Here is a 19,980-nt window from a genome sequence, read left to right as displayed (position 1 = left end):
CCAAATTGTATGAGCAGGGGACTTTTTGACCCAAGAAGTTCTACTGTATTCTGCTGGTTGTAGTGCCTTGACTTAATATTTCTGGTTCTTTCAAAGGGAAGTCAACCCCAAAATTTTCATTGCAATATGTTGTATGTGCCCCCACTACTCCAAACACACAATATTCTGACTAATATTGCGTTTGTGGAATATGATTGAAGCAGCAAAATTTCCATCCATTCATTGGGGTGGCCATTTTGCTACTTGTTGACTGAAAATGACATCACAATTGCTCAGAGCCACTGATCTGAATATATCACTCGATAGCCGATAGGCAAAGACTTTTGAAGCCGCGAGGCCGCCATATTGCTCCTCCCATGAGAAAAGTTAATTAGCAGTTTAGTGGTGCTAGGTCTCGGGCTTGTTGGTTGTTAGGCTGGCTAACGTTGACGTTAGCTAGCTGGGTGGGCTAGCGAGTTGATTAGTACTGAGCCGAGTTGTAAACAAAACACAAATAGTAGTCTTGATGACAAAACAGCCGTCATTTTCAGGTTACAGCAAGTGGCAAAATGGCCGCCCCTTAATATGGAAAAAAGTAGGTTGATTTTCTGCTTCACTCATATTCCACAAACATAATATTTATCAGAATACTGTGTTTAAAATTTAGGGGCTGCGTATAACACGTTGTAAAGAATTTTTTGGGGTTGATGTCTTCAAAAGGTGATTTTTTGGAAACACAAAATTTTTACTCCCGATGCATGTCCTCCTTTTCATATAGAAGTGCCTACATGACTTAAGCCTGTTTAGCTACTGTTCCCAGCAGTCAGGGACAAATTTTGCTTGCCTTTCTTGACAAAATTACTGATTTGTGAGCAAATTCCCTCCCTGGGGGTAGTTCTCAGTTTTGAAACAGTTCACTCTGGAGAATCCATCCATCGCATGTCTGCCGGCTGAGATTAATGATCCGACCCTGCCATCTGGTGCGCCGCGTGGCGCACCCATTTTTCACCTCCAAACTGGGATGATGTTGACAGCTTGAATTAGCCAGGAAACATATATATATCCCTTTAAATGGTCATGCCAGGCAAACATGGGTGGGCTAGGGCAGTAATGATGAAGGCAGTGTTGCCTGCTGGCAACAGATGTCTTTGACTGAAAGGTGCAGCTTTATTAATGCTTGAGCCGCTCACACCAGCAGTGCTCAACCCTCTCCTTCTCTATTTGTCATGCATTAGGAGCCTCTAAAGCCCAATTAGCCTTGTTAGACGAGGGACCGCCTTCTTCAACACCAGCGCTCTACTGAAACATCCACCCATCTCAGTGATTATTGTATCCCTACAGGGTAGGTTGGATTTATAGTATGCTACACGGTTTTCTTTGAACATAGGTAAATGTTTACATTTAGAAGATGGTTGCTTATCATGTGCTCAGTTGTGTCTCTGTAAATAAAATTGCAAGGGAACCAGGAAAAACTAGTATCTTCCAAGAAAAAAAAAACCCTTACCATTCCAGATGGCCTTAACCACGGGTTAGCAGACCTGTATATATATATATATATATATATATAAATTTAAAATCCTGGTCAGTTTGACGTGTGATTGATAACCTGTCAAGTCAGTTAGAACCTAGCAAGGTCATTAGTCTAGGAGGACACATCAGAAAATATTCAGTGTATTGATTTTCAGAGGTTTTTATAATCTATTTTTGATCTTAAACTCAATCTCATACAGGTTTTTTGAATGATGGAAATTGAGCACACATTGAGCCTTTGAAAAGTCACGGCAGAAGGAGCCTGCAATGCAATCAAAGCCGCCTTCATTTTCATGATAAAGTATAGGCAGGCAAGGAACAAGAAAATGAGGATAGAGAAATTACCTTTGGGAAATATGGATGGAAAAATATTGCCAAAAATATTCATCAATACATAATATATTCAATATTTTTGAAAAAAGTAAATGGATGAATCTGTTTAATTCATTGCAATAAATTTACATCATATAATGTTTCATTTAGTCATTTTCGCGCCAAGTGATACTTTGATAGTTGCTTAGTGATTAAATAATTTTTAGGTAAGAAATTGCCCCCCAAAAAACGTGTGTAAATGGAACTTGGCTGTCGCTGCAGTGCTTCTAAAACAATAATCTGACAGTGACAATGCACCGCCATGTCTCAGAGGTGTCTTCATCCTTCACTCAAGCAGTGAACATGGCATGTTTCGTTGAGTAGAACAGGTGGCGGTCATCAGGAAATGGACAGGGCATCATTCTGATTTGGAAACCAGCCTCCTTTTCTCAACGTAGTCGCTGGGTGCCAGGAGGCTTGAGGTTGAAGAGAGATTAAGTAGAGAGCAGGTGGCAGTTTGCGGTTAAACCTAGAATGGACTCTTTAGATCAGACAGCGGAACAGGACAAACCACTCTTTCAAATTGTGATTTCTACCCTGCTGATAGTAGCTCTCATTCTTCTTCCTGCTCTATCAGGAGTGAGTAACAGAATACATTAAATGGTTTAGTCCGTTACTGGGCTGAGGCAGGGAAGACAGTTCTGCACTAGATCCAGCAGTCTGCGCTGCATTTCTTTCTTTGTAACACTGAGGAACAATAAAAAATAAAATAAAAAATACACAAAATATTTTTATGCCGATTACAACTAAAATTAGTATGCTGATTCCAAAACCGCTGCCAGTTTTATGCTAGCACGTCAAGTTTTTCGAGATAAGTGAAATCCCAGTGATTAACTGTAGAAAGACTGTAGTAAGAAGAGCAGATTATACGATTGAACTCATCTACAGCTACGTGGTAACTTATTTGTGAGAGGTGTGTGCAGCTACCAATCGGTCAGTAGCCTGCTATCAATATCTGCAAACAGAAAGCTAGCATAGTAGGAATTAAAAAGTATTAGCGCTAGCTTTTCTCTTAACCTTAAGTTCTATTTTGTTTTATGATGTTTGTTTGGATTTAAAATCTTATAACTATTCCATCTTAGTGTTTTATTTTCACATAAACAGATATTTCATTTTTCTTTTTGAGAAAATGGAGATCCTTTAGCTAAAAATGAATTAAAACAGCTGTCAGACATAACTCAACAAAAATTGTGTTCCCCAGAGTAATACTTTGTGCTACTTAATACAGAGAAGTGGCTGAATTGTGGGGGGAAAAAAACTAAAAAACGAGTTGTGGTTGTGATTCATTGAACAATTATTATCCTTAAATATTAATTTTCCAGTAACGTAACACTTTGATAACCAATTAGTTCAGACTGGATCAACAGCACCACTGCTGGTTGCAACAAAGTATTGCATTCTATTTTGCCAGTTGACCAGGAAGTTGATCCATTCCTAACCGTCTTTCTGAATTTAGAAAAGTACACCAGACAGAAAGTGATAGGACTGTAGTTTTCAGAAGTGGTACCCATATAAAAATAAAATAAAACAAAACACCAGATCCACGTATAGTCATGCTGTGTAATGAACCGCGGTTGTTCACCTTCCACTGGTGCTAAAACATTGAGTTCTTCTGGCAATCGTCACACATCTGCCACATTCATACTGTTGTGACAAGCTTTTTATCTTGCATCGAGCAGTGTTATATGGCAGCTGCCTATTGTTTACCGCCAGTTGTCCTTTTATTAGATAACATTTACCAGACAATTAATCCAGAGTTGTAATTTCTCTTTATGCAACTGAAGTGGGGATCCATCATGTTCACTTCATATGACAGTGAGGCTCATGGATCTCATCTCCTTAGTCACAGCTTGAGGGGAGGCGGCATTTGATCCAATCACTGAGATGTATGCTAATTACGCTGCTTCACATCACTGACTGATAGGCATCACAAGCCAAATAAATATTTAGAGCCTTGTTGTTTCCTGGGAATAACTAATACATCAATGTGTGCAAGTGTGTGTTTATGGTGTGTTGGTGCTAAAATTACTCAGCAAAATTGTATCCGCCAGCTGCGGGAGGCACAACTCAGCTCACTGGCTTTACACCATCTTTGCTTTTTTACCTAACCACCAACCATAATATCAGACACAATATGATAAGTTTTTTAAATTTCCTTTATTTAAACAAGTAAAAAAAAAACTAATTGTTCTAAAAGAAAAAACATATGTCTTCCTGAAGAAGAACTCCAATTTAAGCTTCAGTTTTCGAACAATATGCTGATTGTTCAATTGCAGTAGACTAACAATATATTACATAATAATTAATCTGCATACAAATGAAAACAGGCATTTGACACATTTTGACATAGATCATTGGTATAGAAAGGAAACAACAGTGGACCTAGAACAGATCCCTGAGAGACCCCTAGAAAGATGAAGAAAGGAAGAAGACAACCTAATAAAATGTACACATTGGGTTCTCCCTGACAAATCAAAAGAACCAGTGAAAAGCAGCATTAGAAAGACCAATGTCACCAAATCTACTAAGATGCCACAGTCGGCAGTTTTAAAGTGGATAAAAAGTGCATGACAATATTTTGTACAGTCCACGGCGTGTAAAACATCCACTTTCCATAGAGTGCTGACCCGCGTGATTTGGGGCGAAGTGGATCCCCTCACTGTTTGTCTCAGTTAATCTGACTGACATGGTCTCCAGCCAGACATCTAGTGAGTCCATCCATCTGTCAGCCTGTCCCTTCTTCTTTGAGTTCACTTCAGCCATAGGCTCTTCTTGAAATTCTTCAGTCCTATTAGCCTTTGAAAGTTTTTTTTTTGTGCCCAGCGTCCACTTAGAACAAGTCAAGAAGAATTCTTGTCCCAAATCTGTCCTCTTTATTTGTTAAAAGATGTCCATTAAATACAAGTTCACCACGAAATAGTACTTACAGTAATACTGTACAGCATAGCAAATGAAAGAAATTCATAATTCAGAATTTAATGGATGATTCACTGGCATGTAATGCAGGGCCAATTGTTTCCATTTGGTAAATAATGTAGTCTCGATGTGTAAATGTAGCCACAGGCCATACAATAGTAATGACGACTGGGAGCGTGTTTAAGCACAACTGAAATAATTCCGTTTGAGGAGGACGGTTACATTTCCACAGCTGTCATTACGAATTTCTGATGGGATTTGTTCAGATTAAAGAATGGCTTTCTTCATTTATTCATCTCACAAAGTAGCGGGTCCTCTGACAATGTAGTAGTTTAAGTGTGCAATTAGGTAAGACTGTGAGAAATGGTGAGGTTGAAGTTTGATGGAACGATACATGGTTGCAATCTATTTATGTTTAAAATATGATGATTTGTTTGCTACAAATTTAAGACCTCTGTCCTTCTCTACTGTTGGTTTAAAGGTCAAAGCAATCATCCTGAATCAAAACCTGAAGCACTGATGTTGATCATGATGATCAAATTGAGTGTTTCCGAAAAGGGCAATTTGGTGTTTCCTGGTTACATGAGAAGAACAGAAAGAGACGTCGAAGGTGTCTTGGCAGAGTGCAACATAATCAGCAGAACACAAAAAACAACAACAAAAGTTATGTTACACATTCAGAATTATTTTGAGAGATCATACATAAGCCCCTGAAGGGAACATAAACTACTGCTGTAATAAATGAATGACATGTAGCAACAGGTAAAGAAAATTCAAGGATAAAAGCCTTACCAAACATGGTAGAAATAAGCAAATGATTAGTTTTCACTGATAAATTGAGTTTAGGAAGCAAGAAGAGTGACCTTTACTCTTATCTAATAAGACATTTGGACTTTTTTTTGGGTACTTTTGATTGTACTAGGTTGCTAGCTCAGAGCTAAAATAGCAAAGCTTAAGTGCAATTATGGTTCCTATTTATGGCTATTATTTTTATTTAGTCAGTAATAGCATACCTTATCAGGGGCGTACTGTACATAATTCACCATTGCCTTATTTTAAAGTCATGGTTGAATTCACATTTGATACAGAAAGCAAAGAAAATACAAAACAAAACAAAATGGCCGGCTCCTGAGATGGAGAAACATGGGTGGGTTTTGCTGCTTAAATCATAATCAACAAACACAATATTAATCAGAATGCTGTCTTTAGACTAATTGAGGCCCATACAATATATTGATATCAAGAAATTTTTTGGCGTTGAATTTTAAAGCACCAATGAGATAAAATATTTATTAAATTAAAACCTGCACGCTCATGCACCTCTAGGAGTAAGCGCTCCTTCGTTTGGGAATATTTGAGTTGTTGCTGATTGTATAATTCTGTATGGCGCATAGATGTCCTTGTTATGCAAGTTACAGTTTTAGCTCCATTTATTGCAGTTTTGTTCAGTGCATTTATGCACTTTACTGACTGAATAGGTTTCAAACGTGAGATAGTACACCTCGTCCCTGATGACTCAGAAGAGGTTCCCGTGGCAACTTCATCCAACAAAGCCTATGTGTTGTTACTCTGATGCATGTGTTTCACAAAAAAAACTTTCATCATAATCCCTAGCTTCTACACTTTTAATGAATCAACACACACTGCCTGTAATTAATTTAACGTGCTGGTATGATCATCTGGCATAATTATTTCCCTCACAAATGCCAAGCAGATTGCTCTTTTTAATTTCAAGTTCTGGACGGGGTTAAAACATCATGGATTTATTGCTGGAATGTTTTTTTTCCCAATCTGCCCTTTTTATTTTTTATTTTTATTAAGGGACCTTACAAAATGTGTTGAATTTAATCAGATTTGCAGCTTTCAGAATCAAAATCAGAATCAGATTTATTGGATTAGATTTATTTATTATGTAAAAACACAAGGGATTTGTCTTCACAATCACAACCGATCAGAGAAAAAAACTAACTAAAAAACAAAACAAACAATGACCAACAGAGAGATTCAGAACAGGAAGCCTGACGGTTGGCTAATTAGTGTCCTGAGTTTCTTAGATTGAAACAAAAGGAGACATGAAGAAGGAGGGAGGGGGAAAATCCCACAACATTTCATGCAAAAACACAAACTGCAGTTGTATTTGAAAATAAGGGGAAATAATGTGCATCACATATGCGCATTTTCTATACATAACATCTCTTGAGGAGTCTCTGAAGCCACATTTAGAGCAGCCTACGATGAAATACGAAGGTAAAAGACTGTCATCCCCGGCGCCTAGATCTTTGCAGAGTGGGGAGACAAGAGCAATGCGGAGCAGACGTGGGAGGTATTCAAAACCGCAAAGAAATAAATAGATGGCGGAAAACTAAATAAAGAAATAATTCCTCTCTACATCACAAGGCTGATAGCTATCTTCTGCTGCAGGAATCTAAATAGAGCACAAGCAGCGAGGCCACTGCTTAATTCCTTGCGTGTATCCTTGAAACAATAAGTTCTCCCTCTCATCCTCAGTGCTGATTTATTTTTATTCCAAAGATGTTTACGCGTTTTCCCCCCCTCCCCAGGTAGAAATATCACCAGAATAAGCGCGATTTTGCATGTGACTCATCTCACAATGTATTTGTGTGCCAAATTGCTGAAAAAAACGGTGGAAGAATCTGCATATACAGGTACAGCATCACATGCATGGTCAAAACAATCAACGAAAATATGAAATCAGTTGCTCACTGTTGACAGGTAGCCATTCAAAAATGTATTCATGATTGTAGTTTGCTGTAAAGGTGGACTCAAAATCTGATATCATAATACACAAAAAGCAGATTAATGGATGGACATCACAAGTACGTATATTTTACTGAAAAAAAACACCCTCATTCTTTTTGCATATTATGGAAAAATACAAAAAAACTAAAAGTAATTTTTCCACACATAATTTTACCATAAAATATGTCAAGATGAAAAACGAATGAATGTCTTATTATAGTCTTACTGGGGCCGTTGTAAATTAGCCAATCTGATTATTCGTTACCAAAATTCCTCCAAGGCTGGTGGTAAATTTCCACCCTGGTCTCTGTGTAACCCGATAGCGGACCCCCTGGTTGGAAGCTCCACTGCACCGTGGGAGGTCCAAGCTTCATCTGGCTCTGCTTCCGGCGCGGCTGCTAGCCAAAGGCTAGTCCACGACGACCGCAAGGCTTGCCATCGCACAGCGACAGGCTCAGTGAAACACATCTGCTTTGGGTACCTGTACCTGATCGCAGCGCTAACAACGTAGCTCTGAGATCCCAAACGAAAAGGCCTCTCCGCAGCCGACAAGCTGACCTTCTGCCGCCGTGAGGTTCAGATGCCCAGCCGGACAAACTCTCTCTCTCTCTCTCTCTCTTCATCTTCTTCTTCAAAGAACGGGCTTGGTGAATTTCCAATCCAGGCTTTCCGCGTCTTTGAACCAATGCTAGACCATTTGTAAGTGCAACTTTGCATACATTAACCAGATTGTACAATTTGGTGCCTCCAATTGGGTTGAACAATTAGGTTAAATGTGGGTCCCATGTTGGTTTGATTAGGAAATCCATCACCTTGTTTAAAACAATTTCTCCTTCCCTGTTTTTGGTTTTCTTTAATTATCTTATCATTTTAGATCTTGTGTTATTGCCTATCATAGTAGTTAGAGTTTTGCTTCTTTTAAGTTCCAAGTACATTTTCCTGATTGCTTACTGTGTGTGTTTCATTAATTTATAGTAAACTCTAAGCTGAACAAAGAACTCACAAAATCGTACAAAAGGTACAGCCTTCATTTTTAATGACTGATTCAACGAGGTTCTCATCTGTTATCCTGTTAAAACTATAAAAAATAGATGTGGTGTTCCGAGGTTCTGATTTAAATTTAATTTAAATATTCAATTTGAGTCTCCTTCAATTATAAACACTAAACAAAAGTAATTACAAAATACATCTTAACTACCTCTTGGCACTCAAGACAAAATCTGAAAAAGAGCTTTTTCATTGTTCACTGTGCGCCATTCACATGGACCTTTCCTTTTTCTTCTAAAATGAATAACATGATGTAACATTCAGCACAAAGTGCAGTGCTGAATGGTGGTAGTTACGGGAACTGATGAATGAAGAATGACGTCCAAAGAATATACGACAGAAGGTTTGAGATAAACATGTATTAGGAAGGTGCAAGGCACCTATAAATATCATCTTAATCCTTTCAGCGCCTACTGTGTCTCAGTGGGAATGTGCAACTGAGCTCTAATGGCACCTGATGCAACTCATATTGGTCTAAGATGTGTTAACTATTGTCTTCCCTACAAAGTATTTAAAACAATTTTTTTTTTAATGCAATTTGTCATTAAGTATAACATCCATTACTCGTCCAAAATTTGGACACACTTGCCCATTCAGTAGCATGCAAAATTATGTTTGAAATATATATATATATATATATATATATATATATATATATATATATATATATAAAGCTTTTTGTCAAATTTTTTTGCCCGCCGAATTTGAAGAGCACCTGTTATATGTTAATTCTTTCTACATCTAATGTTATGAACACGTCTTCAACATTTGATCCACTGCACACGCTCATTCACGCTTCTTTTTCTAATCAGTTGATTACTTGCATAATTTAAAATGGAAAAAAATTACCCCAATATTTTGACATGAACAAATATTCGAAATGTCATACACAAACATTTATTAAATGCTTTACTTTAATGCATGTAGTTATGTTTATTGTTCAAACACAACCTGTGCTACCCTTTAACGTAGCCATCCGCTGTCAAGATATAGGATAATCTGTGGTCAAAATTAAGTGTGATTAATTTGCATTAATACATGATTAATGCGCTACTTTTTTATGATTAACTAATTAGTTGACGCTTTAACTTTGACAGTACTAATATATATATATATATATATATATATATATATATATATATATATATATATATATTAGGGATGCACCGAAATGAAAATGTTTGGCCGAAACCGAAAACCAAAAATAAAAAAAGATTGTTCAAAAACCAAAATACCCCCAAAAATTATGCCAATTTTCACTATCATTGCATTTATTACAATAATTACAATTATAATATTATTATAAAATATGTATTTAGCACTGGCATTTTAACAAAGCACAATATAAATTGAAATGTGCCCACACCACAGGCATGTTGGCTAATGGTACATTAAACACCAAACAAGGGTTGAGCATTTTCTGGCGGTGGGATTGTACTTTATAGTCAATGTAGTTTGCACACAGGCAGGCACGGATGCGTGCGGCGGGACAAGGTGCGGGGCACTTAAAATCGGCACATTCACATATTCACCAAAAATAAATGAATACATTTGTTCGCACCAGCTAATCGTCTTCAGGTACGGACTTCAAAGTCACACACAAGTCTGTTTCCGTGTTGTAAAACTGTTGATAGCAATAGTGCTAGCATTAGCTAAAATATTTAGCACGGCCACCGGAACGCAGGAGAAAGAGTGGCTCACCTGTACTGCAGTACACGGCAGTTATGTCATTTTTCGACCCGCTTAAATGTTGTACATCAAGTGACGCCCCTTTCCTCCGGTGTGCGCAATGACCGGTGCTGCTGCGACCGACCGGTGCAAACTCACACGGTGAAAAGCCAGCGAGAAGAGAGGTAGACACCCGCGTTTGCTGTTTAATTCAAACAGACGCTTGCTCGCAGCGTTTTTTCCCCACCACAACCTATTTTGGCCATATTCTTTTGGCTTTAATTTTATTTCGGCCAAATGCCAAAAATGGCAAAAATAGCAATTTATATATATATATATATACAGTATATATATATATATAAACTAGTGCTGCCAAACCATTACATTTTTTAAACTAATTAATCGCACATCCTTCCACAATGACGATTAATCACATTTTCTACTTCTGCTTCTACTTTTTTCTTAAAAGCTAGTAACATGGATTTACTTGAGTAAATACAAATCACAATGCACAAATTACTTTATTTAGAGTTTTCAAACCAGCGTTAAGCCAGTAAATCAGAAAGTAAAACAACCTATAGGAGTTAATTTTCTTTAACGCTTTAAGGAATTTAAATTATTCTCCAGAGTAAACGCTTACATTTTTGTAGTCGCAAGCATGTCTTTGTTATATATTATGATGATATGATGTTATGAAAAAGGGTGAAAAAGTAGTGAGGGTTTTTATTTTTATGCCAATTATTTCAACACATTTGAGTGTGACCTGTGAAGCTATACATCAGTTGCGAGCAGCATTGACATCCAAAGTATTCTTCATAGCACCAGCTGGTGCAGCACTTGTGCTTGTTTGATCCTTTGGCAGACTCCTCAATCTGTTTAAAGATTATTTTTAGGATATTAGAACACTGGGATGTGAGGTTACCCACAGAAATGCCAGGTGGATGTATCATCTCACTTCTGCCAGTAGTCGCATTGCTTCTCATCAGTTGTCTGCGCAAGCTATGGTGCGTGTTTCTGTGTGGTGCATTCATCTTTTGGCAAACAGGTTAGGTGGCCAATATGAAGAACTTGTGATCTGAAGTGATGCTTAAACCTTAATGAGCACACTACTACTTACTGTACATGATGAACCGCAACAGTTCGGGTTCACAAATATGTGGCCAGTGGGACATGCATGTTTTTGGAATGTGGGAGGAAGAGAGTAGTGAAACTATAAAGCTGCTTAAAACATCACAGCATGTCAAAGTTATATGCAGCTTGATATCACTAATCTCAAGATAGACTGTATTGTAACTCACTTTTATCTCGGACGACAACGTGGAGAACTTATTCCCTATACTTTTTGCCCTGAGATCCCAATTGTAGGAACAGCAGTTACCACAGTGGCACTGCTTCCAGCAATTAGATGTTTGATGATGTTTTTTGCCAGTGTCTGATGTGATGAACTGTGTAAGAAACTTGTTGGAAGTGATAATTGCTTTCAACACCAGAGAGAGAAGTAAACGTTAGGTGCTGAACTTAACACCCTGATTCCGGCTTTCCGCTAGTCCCTTTCACATAGTTGCCCTCTCCCGCATCCTCATACCTGGCACTGGTGTTGATTTGGCCTACAGTAAGAAACTTCAACCCACATTCTGTGTTGTTTCTATTCAACAGCAACTCAGGAAAGGTGGAAAGTTCTAGAGTGTAAGGGACTTATGCTATGTTCAGAGCAACAGTCAGCAAAGCGTTTCCGGCGGCGGCGCGATTGCATTGCAGTCAATGGACTTCGCGCGAGGTGGGTGGGGGGTGGGGGGTGCACACATTTCGCTACTTCGCCCATTTCATTTTCCATTGGTTGAAATTAACTTTTTTTTTTTTCCTGGAGAGGTCAGTATTTGTTCATTCGGATTTGACATGTCATCATCATTGCTCTCTCTTTTTTTAAATTGTTTGTATGTGGGTGAGTATGTGTACGTGCGTGTGTGCGTGCGTGCGTACAAGTGTGTGTGTGTATTCATTAGTTCACTTAAAACCTATTAAAAAATCCCATACCGTTCACCTAAACCGAACACTTCCAGCCAGAGTCGTGAGGCCGTCAGGAGACCCGAGGAAGGACCAAAGAAAAGAAAGGAAAGTGAAATCCAGCACCAACCAGACACCACCCACCAGGCCACCAACCAGAGTCCTTCACCAATTCACCAAAAAGAAAGATTGAAATGAACTTTTGACGCTGTCGCGCCAGCGACAGCCAATCGGTGTCGAGATAGTCCACGTCACCAAATATGTCACAGTCAAAACACAGGAAGCGGTTGCAGAATGTGTAGCATAGCAATGGAGGTTAGCTTGATCGTCGCGGTTTGCAGACACCCAGAGCTGTACTACACGGCAAGATACGTGCACCGCGACCGGGCCAAAGAGGAGAAGAAGCGTGGATGTTGGCTTACCTGGTGAGTTTGTTTGTTTAATTGTCCAAGTGTGAAGCAAGCTAGCAATGCTACAATAAAGTTAGCACCACCTACCGAAGCGGAAATCCCTCCTCTTGGACATGGGAATTATGCTGCACTCGAGGAATGTAGGAAGTTTTCCGACTTCAAACCAGGAAGTGTGTACGGCAACGCCTCCTTGAACTCAGAAATCCCATTTGCGAAGTCAGAAACAAAACAGGACCCTGACTTCACCGACCGACTTCAATGTGACGTCACTCTACAACGGCAATCCCTATGGAAACGCATACCGTGAATGGTAAAACACAATTTACTCGAGTATAAAACTGGATAGATAGCTTTCTTCATTCATAAACATTTAGCAGAACTTCACGTAACACAACGTACGTGACAGTATGCCGCTATCTCCCTGCATGAAATTATACGGTGAACTGAACTTTATGGAATGCTTATGAAATAAGATAAATACATCAATGAAGCAAAATTGCAAAAGTTTTCTGGAGGTCATAATGTGTTTTGAGGACCAAAACAAACAAACTATTTATCACTAACCGCCATTTTAATTGATTCACCTCGAACGCTTTCAGGTCAGAACTGGAAAAAGCCAACTGGGATAAATCCGACTTTTGTTCTTGAGTGATCGATAATACTTTTAAACAATGCCTGACTGGCACCATGTTAAAGCAGAGTGTATCCAACTTTGTACAGCAAAATAGCAGTCATTTTAAATGTATGCACTTGCTAAACTGAACCGGAAATAAATTATTTTCCATTCTGTTGTACGTCAACCAGAAGGAGTGGCTTTGTAATTTATTGCTGAGCCCTGAGATTTGACTTTTGAGGTCTGCACAATAAATGGCGTCACACATTTGATTTTGTCTCTCTAAAGCACTACGTTCACTTTTCATACAAATGTTCTTCCTTGAATGGCGGATGTCTGCAAAACCATGGCAGTTTGTCTTTTATTGTGCACAAATTCGGAAAAAGTATTCAGCTGTGAAGATTGATGGAGAGCTTAAATCGACGTCTATTGTCTCATTCCTTCTTTCTATCTTTGCTCACATGCGTGTCTGTTGTTTGCCACCTCCTCGGTGCGTTCTTTTTTTCCTTTCAGACTTTAGCTTTAGAATTCTTTTCCCGCTGTGGTATTATTGTGGCACCTCCTTCACATTACTCTGTGTCACAGTCTTGACTTGCCTTCCCTTTGTTAATCGGCAGTAAACAACATGGCTGTCTGGGGAGTCGTGCGTGGTGCCGAGACATATTTTTACCTCTCCAAAAAAAAAGAAACAACAACGGCAACACATGATTAAGGATGATACCTCTCGCACTGAGATGCATGATGATAAAAGGTGCTCAGATATCCGTGTGACAGGTCAAAGCATTGCACATGGCTAATTGAAGCTGCCTCTGAGTGTCACTGTATGCATGCATTTATTTTAATTTTTATTTTAATTTTTATTTTTTACAAAGAAATAATGTGTTTTAGTATTGCTTGCCAGGTATGAGTAGCAAAAGATGTTATGCCTTAAGTCGTCAAGCCTTCAGGAAATATTTGGTTATCTATAAACTAAATCCTCTACAGTGCTAATAATATCATGTTCTTAAAACCAGATTTCAATGAGACGCAGATTTACACGGTGTTGGATTTGAACAGTTTCTAATAATTCATGACATCGTCACCGCTTGCTCTACTATGTGCTAAAATCCACATAATACAGCCCGGCTGGTTTAAAAATGAACTGATTCATCGGGATAGCGAACATGTGTGCAAGAGCATTCGGGGCACTGTTTTAACGGATTAAATATGTGAATATTTAATGGTGACAATTCTCAGCACAGCTGCAGACCGTCGTCAGGTCCGTTCCTTTGGGAACCGCCAAGCTGTTCCTCGTGCTGCAGGAGGAGGCTCGAGCTCGGTTGGAGAGACATGCCGTGTCATTTGCCAAATCTGCCTTCCTCTCCCATAAATACCAAGCACTCGGCACGTTCCGTGCACAAAAGGGACTGTCCCACAGGGCTGGTGGAGTCTTTGGCTTTTAATTGGCTTCTTCACCTAGCGCCCCCTGCACCTCTGCTGTTTACTTCTGTTTGATTATTGTCATCATGCTGAAGAGGTGTCTAGATTTGTAGAAACTACGCCTGTTGCTAGTGGTCGACGTTAACTATGTAGTGTACAGTGAGACATGAGGATCAATTGGCAGCACCTGACCAGTCGTATGACTGACAGATTAATTTCTGGTATGTGAGAAATTTGGTTGCAAACACTTGAAGCAGAGCCAACATTCTCAATTTGCTGGTCACATTATACGCACACATAATGAAAATGTCACTTTGAGAATGAAAAAGTGTTTTTTGGACTTCGTACCAGTTGCAAGGAGCACCCTCGACTGTTATAGCCTAGCGCTGTGCTAATTTTAGCAAGCTAACGATTCACACTCACATTGTGGATACTTTAGACAATTGATCCAATATACATGTTTTTAGCATGTGCTGATGAGCCAAATTGTCTCCAGAAAATACAGGCATACCTGCATGTGTGGTGGCCATCTTACGTTGCCACTCGCTGAGCAAGCCTAACTTGAATACATTGATTTCTCTGCGACTTTTTTAATGTTATTATCTGTGTCTACGGCGAAAATGCCACAGGGTGTATATACTCATATACAGACCTGGAAAAAGTAATGACATTCTCTACTTGACTAAAATTACAATTACTTGAGTGACAAACAACTTTGGTAAAAGTACTCACTCAAATACTTACTCGAGTAAAAGTAAAAAAGTACAGGCTCTGAAATGTACTTAATGAGTAGAAGGAAAAAGTATTTTTACCGGATGTTTTCTCCTGCGTCAATTTGAAAGATATTAGCTAATGGAGCAAAAATGGGTATACATCAGCCAATTGACTCTCTGACTTGCTATCAAGTTATCAAATTAACCTCTCTAGTGGCGGCGCGCATTGGCCTAATATTTAAATGTTGTTCTAATCTAGCCAATTGTGTGTCATGTGATCACGTGTCGTAGAGCCAATCACAAGCCGGGATGTACGGAACCGTGTGAAACGTTTCATATTATTGGCGGAGCCATGAGACATCAGTGGCTGCTTTTTCTTTCAGGTCAAGTATTTAAATTGTTTTCATGCATTTAAAAACAAAAGTAACAACCTTGTTTTGAAAATGTATCAAGTAAAAAGTACAGATACTCATGTTAAAATGTAACGGATAAAAGTAAAAAGTAGTCTAAAAAATAAATACTCAGGAAAGTACAAAGTACAGAGAAAACTACTCAAGTAAAGTAACGAAGTATTTGTACTTTGTTACTTCCCATCTTGGCACATATATGCGTGTTAATACTATAAGTCCATATGTCTGATGTGCAAACCACCGGAAATATACAAGCAGAGGTAAACAAAAATGGCTAAATATGGCAACTTGGCATAGCAGCACACTTTTGGAGCGAGGAAGAAACCGACTATGTTATAGTGGGGTGAATGACATGAATATAATGTATTTTATTTATCGTAGAAAGTTAAAGCAAATGATTTGCATAATGATGTTATCTGCACGTCACGGTTTAGTTTGGGATATGTATACAGGAGTAACTCTGTCAGCTCACTCATGTAAACGGGTTATTCCGAATGTTCTAGAAACCCGAATTTTGACCTTAACCCGAATATTGACTGCATGTAAACATAGTTTCTGTGGTCTTTAGCATTCAATGTTTTCCACTAGTATTCATTCATTTACTGGTCAGCGAAACGGTTGACGGATAATCAGCGCTCTTTTGCAACAACAGCAAAGGAAAGGAAATATCTTGGACAAAGCCTAGTGAATTAACTGTTGGTTATGCTGCGCCATGCTGTTATGATGTCACGCTACATTATTCATGTCTGTCAACACCCCAGAGTGAAAACTCAAGCCGGGTTGGGGGTTAACAGTCCAAAATATTCCCCGTTGAACTGAAACAACATTACTTGGTGGAAGAGAGAAATTCAAAAGATTACGACCATACAAGTTGTCAAGGGCATTTGTCTTTCTTCCCAGTCAGTGTATCAGAAAGAGCTTATGTCTTGTGTCAACCTTGACCCATGAAAGCTACATCCTCACTCGTACCGTATATGAAAGCTCTCCACTCTTGGCCTCTTTTCTATTTATTTACTTGAGCCATTGTAAGTATGAGGCATTGTGTCAATCTTACCTATGCTGTCTTCTGCAATTACCAGTAGAAAAGATGCAGCTCTGGCCTGGAGGATTTTATTCCGGTCTAAAAAAAAAAAAAAAGCAATGGACAGATGTCACTGTTGTTACAGCAAATCCACCCTAGATTTTTTTCCCTCTTTGAGGCTGGTATAGGGAAAGGCTAACTAACCATGTCAGAGCATACAATTTCCCTTTACATCATGTACCCCAATCCTGCCCACAATAACTGACTAGTGTAAATCCCTGTATTTACTCATGCTGCATGCTTGCTGTGCAAACAGGTAAAAGCACATTAGGTAGCCTAGACATGTACTGTACTGTGATCAAATAATAATCATATAATCAGATAACATATGCTGCCCCCTTATAACTGGTTCATACAACAGTACACAGTGGACAATATGCCACAGAGGAGGCGGGACTTCCGACTTCTGGGTTTCCACCCATCAACTTTGTTTCCGGTTTGCGACCTGTGGGTCGCGTCCCAGTACTTGCGCTTCCGCCTTCGTGCCCTTCGGTTGCGCGTTCCCGTCGACGGGTGCGAGGCTGCGAGTGTGTGGTGTCTGTCTCAGTGTCCGAAGCATTTCAGATAGCTGAGAAGCCCTCCTGCCGATGAGCGGGAGCGCGAGGGGTGGGGATGCGAGTGTTGGAACGCGGCCAGCAGTGGCCGGAAACGGCGCTGATCTGTAAAACCCGGAAGTCGGAAGCCAGTGGCATCTACCCCATACCCATGCCCACGACAGGTTATTATGACCGGTTGTGTATATGATCAAATACTGTAAAAATTTATATAATCAGCTTTTACCTCCATCAATTCCAACTATTGAATAATTGGAATTGATGGAGGTAAAAGGTCAGCAACCTTTACTGGCAAAAGAGCCATTTTAGGTCAATTAAATAACCAAAAATCTGTCTGGAGCCTCAAAACATTTGGACATTGTGATGAAGGCAACAGTGTGTTAGTGTAATTAGCTAATTAGGGCTGCACCACAACACAAAAATATGAGAGCAGCATCCAATAATTAGATATTCGTTTTTGTCTACCTTTCGTCTTCCGTTTTTGGCTTTTGTTGTTGTTATTTTTCATATTTATTTTTTTTTGTTTTATATTTTAGACATTTTATTTATGATATTTTTGGCAATTTTGTGGACATTTTATGGTAATTTTTTTTGATTTCTCCTTTAGTTTTTGGACATTTTATGGTTACTTTTTACGTTTTCTTTTCTGCCTCTTTTTAATTTTTTTTTAGTTCTCTGTTATTTATTTTTTGTCAATTTCATGGACATTATATGCAAATTTTCTGCCTTTCTTCTTGCTTTTTGGACATTTTAAGCTATTTTATTTATTTATTTTTATATTTTAGTAATTTTCTGCCTCTCTTCTTCCCTTTTTAGATATTTTATTTCTGACATTTTTGGCAATTTTGTGGACATTTTATGGTAATTTTTTTAGATTTCTTCTTTTGTTTTTGGGCCTTCACTGTTTGAACGTTTTCTTTTCTGGCTTTTTAAAAATTCACTTTTCTGTCATTTTTTGCGGGTCAATTTCATGGACATTTTGTGCTTTTCCTCTTCCTTTTTGGACATTTTAAACTATTTAATTTATTTATTTTACTTTTCATCCACCTTATGCCTCTCATTTTTTGATAACTTAACTTTTGACTGACATTAAAAAAAAATATATATATATATATATATTGATTTAATCATTAATTCATTTAAATATTTAGTCTGTCTGAAAAAAAACGTAAAAAATCAATTTCTACAAAAAGATCCACAGGGAGCCCCAGGAAAGAGGCTAAAGAGCCGCAGGTTGCAGACCCCCTGAACTATTGCATTATCATCTCACTGCAAATGACTAGTGGCCATGAACGAAAACCCGAATTTTGATGTAATGGTGTCACCACAACACGAATCTCTTTGGGTGTGATGATAATGACGGCAACCTTAGAAGAAAGCTGGTGGTTGGAAACAGGCTTATCCACCAGGAACATCCGGAATAACAGGTGGTTAAGGGTATGAGGAATCCCTTACATGGATTTTCTGAATCAGGTTGCATAAAAATGAAGACAGAAAAGGGGATTGGAATTTTGTAAAAGCAAGTTCTCCTTAACACCTGCTCACTACAGCAGCCCCTGCACACTTTGAGTACTGAGCAGTAGTAAGTGGACCTTCTACCTTTGAGGAGTCGGCTCTCTCGGCCTCCTGCTGAGCCCCCGTCATCGACCCCTGCGCTCACATTAGGCGTGCCCTGGAATTATGCTGCTCTCTCTCTCTCTCTCTCTCTTAGGACTTCATTATTCCCTGCATTGTCTTCCAATTCCTCTCAACTGCCTACACACTTACAAATCCAAACGTGCAGGACAAAGGCAATAGAACCTCGTCAAACACAAAGTCTCTGTATTACCTGTATTTCAGTATCAGCTACCCATGTTGACGTGCTGCTTTACTACATCCTCTTTCTAAACTCCTTTTTTCCTCACCGTCTTTTACCTGACAACCGTTCATTTTTCATCTTTACGTCTTTTCATGTGCTCCTACCACTCTCCTTTCCGCGCCACATCCAATATCTGACACACTCTCTGACATACACTCAAGGAGCGTTTCAGAGAAGAAATATGAAAAGAAAGTGCACAATATATACATCACACCTTCTATTTGAAATATTCCTCAACTTTACTTACTAGAACGGAATGGAATGACTTTTTATTGTCATTGCGCATGCACAAGTACAGACTAACAAAATTGACTTAACAGGTACAAGAAGAAGACTCTGCCATTTATACCCTATTTGATTATAACCCTTCTTGAGCCAGTGGTTGGTCTACATATTGTTGTTCCAATTCGATTTTGATATTTTGGACAATTATGTGGCTCCAAATTTATGGACTGGTTTATTATTCCTCACTATGTTGATGTAATGTTGATAACTTGTTTGACTAAAATCAAACATCAGATTGAAGGCAATGAAGAACCTTCCGTGTGTAGAATGAGCAGGGACGTGGAAGTTGGATTTGGATTTGACACCAATTGTTGCGTCTAAAACGATTTTAACTCATTCACTCTCAGCCATTTTCACTGAA

Source organism: Vanacampus margaritifer, chromosome 20 (assembly GCF_051991255.1).
Source record: "Vanacampus margaritifer isolate UIUO_Vmar chromosome 20, RoL_Vmar_1.0, whole genome shotgun sequence".
Classification (NCBI taxonomy): Eukaryota; Metazoa; Chordata; class Actinopteri; order Syngnathiformes; family Syngnathidae; genus Vanacampus; species Vanacampus margaritifer.
Note: the sequence above shows the minus strand (reverse complement) of the source record.